This window comes from Solanum tuberosum, unplaced genomic scaffold, assembly GCF_000226075.1.
Source record: "Solanum tuberosum cultivar DM 1-3 516 R44 unplaced genomic scaffold, SolTub_3.0 scf00223, whole genome shotgun sequence".
Lineage (NCBI taxonomy): Eukaryota > Viridiplantae > Streptophyta > Magnoliopsida > Solanales > Solanaceae > Solanum > Solanum tuberosum.
Genome location: NW_006239146.1, coordinates 1,001,561 through 1,004,162, shown reverse-complemented (window position 1 = coordinate 1,004,162; position 2,602 = coordinate 1,001,561).

Sequence of the window (2,602 nt, the reverse complement as noted above, 5' to 3'; positions counted from 1 at the left end):
TACACCTTCATCACACAAGATGATTTTAACCACGGTGAATTACACTTCTACCCTCCTTTAGAGGAGTCTACTCACTCAACACCTCTAGGCATCACTTAACACTCTATTCATCAAATCTCCCACATACTCTAAGACTACTCATCATGACTAAGCCGGGTTGAACCACTAAATACACAAAGCCCCAATGAAGCCCATTCATACTAAAGACAACATAAAAACCCATCATGTCAATCTATTAAGTCACAAAAGACAAGCAATATCGGAATCTAAATAAGCATGAAACAAATACCGGAGCAACATTTAGATGATACTCTTGTTCACCTCTAGATTAGAAAGCAAAGGATTTAGTTTGCTTTGGAGCACTAACACTTGAACCACTAGGACCGGATGAAGGGTAAGGTTGAGCCCTACGATGACTATCCCTTTCACTTTTAGCAACCATAGGACACATATTAGGAGAAAGACCTAATAGAGCTAGACTCTATGGCACAACTTAGAGAATGAAGAATTGAAGTTTTCCTAACATCCAATAGTCTCCTATTCATAAATGTGGCGCGCTTCACATTTATGAACAAGACTCCACTAGACGTAGTTTGAGACATTTTAGAACCATCCCAAAACCTTGTGCTCTGATACCAAGTTTGTCACGACCCAGGAGTACACCCTAGTTATGACACGGCGTACAAGACTCTGAGAAGCCTCATACAAGCCTCTTAGCATATCATAACATAAGAAAATAAATAATGGTGAGGAAATTTAAAACTGTATCCATACAATCGAAGTCTTTTATAAATACAAGTGTAAGTCTACAACACTATGTCTCAAACCATCTATCACACTTGAATAAATCTTTGGGACACAGCCCTTACAAAATCTCTAAAAATAAAATGAAAGGTAAAGGACATGGTGGTCAAGCCCTCAAATGCCATGAGGACTTACCAAACTTCTTCTTCTTAATCTACTATGATCCTAGCCACGAGGATGGAAGTCGATATCGCCAAACCCTACACTTTGTGAAAAATGTAGAAGAAATATGGGTTAGCACAAAATTGTACTATGTATGATAGCCATGCATAAAAACCTTTGAAAACATGCAAAAGGGGACATTTTAGTTGAATGCTAGCAGTTTATTAGTTTAAACCCTCATTTTAAAGAGAGTGTGAAACACAAGTCATAAGCATAAGGGACATCATGATAAGCATAGACTATACCATGGTAGACAACAATCACAACTAGTTAACGTAAGAAATACCATTAGGGACATATACATAGTCAACACAATTTAGGTTTTAGCATGACATGAGAGAAACACTTCACGAGCCAACTCAAGGCAAACTTGTGCAATGCTTGGATAACTCATAATCCCACCTATACCAAGCAAGTCACTTTAGATCCTCATTCATGTTTACCATCTTTTGATCTCATCTTTAGCCTATTTCTCATAGACAATTAAACATTCACTTTTAGTCAACCATATCAAGGAAAGCAACGCATAGCAACAATCCAAGTTAGCATACAACATGACAAGTAGCCTTCACATCAAATACAATTTCCATATAGTCACAAGCACATTCATTACATTAGTCATCATGACAAAAGAGGAACCTACCATAACTACCCTGAAAGTTTACTTGTGCAATGCACGAACAAGAGCTTATACTCACATCCATGCTTAGTAAGGCTTCTTGAGTAGCCATAGTTCATACTAGAATTGACCTTGTGGGAATTAGCCTTAAACGACATAGACCATGTGAGCTTGCATGGAATCTGGTGTCATGCCCCACACCGAAAAGAGGTGTCCTACTTGCCTAAGGTAAGACTAAAATATATTAGCTTTTAGGTGTATCCAATAGCTAATTAACCTACGGGGTAATGTAGTTTATGGGATAAGAAGATTGTTACTAGAAACCCCAACCTTACTTAACGAGGGAGCTTCCATCTCATGAGATTAACATGAGAAACCGGACCTTTCTTAACAGGAGAGCCTCTATCTCATATTCAATATCCACTCGGTGCTAAGCATAATTCCCATGAAGAATTTATTGAATCCTAACTTGTTTCATTAGGATAGCTCATTAGTTCATGTGTGAGAATAAACTTTCACTGTCCATGTCTTCATGTTAGATTCAATTAGATAAGAACTGAGTTTCAATCTAGAATCTTCAATATGTGAGAAAAACTTTCACATTATGTTCATTATGTGTTCATGAGAATAGACTTTCAATCAACACAATAATATCATCATAATCATGGAATAATCATTCATAAGTATATATGTGAGAATGACCTTTCAACAACACAACAATTAGATTACAACCATGTTCATAAAGTAAACACTTGAAGCCACAATTAGGCAAAACTCTCGTGTTTTACCCCTCTTAGATCAAGGATCACATTCAACCAATCACATCTAGGGTTACTACATTAAACATGGAAGATAACACGATTCAAATAACTCAACTACTACAACATAATCTCATGATATTCGTCTCACTACAATTCACCCACATTACAAAATCATAAATCGGAGATGTGGGGATTTCATGGGTTTTTGGGGGAAATTCAACATGAAAAGCAAAGGAAGTCCTCAATTAATACATAC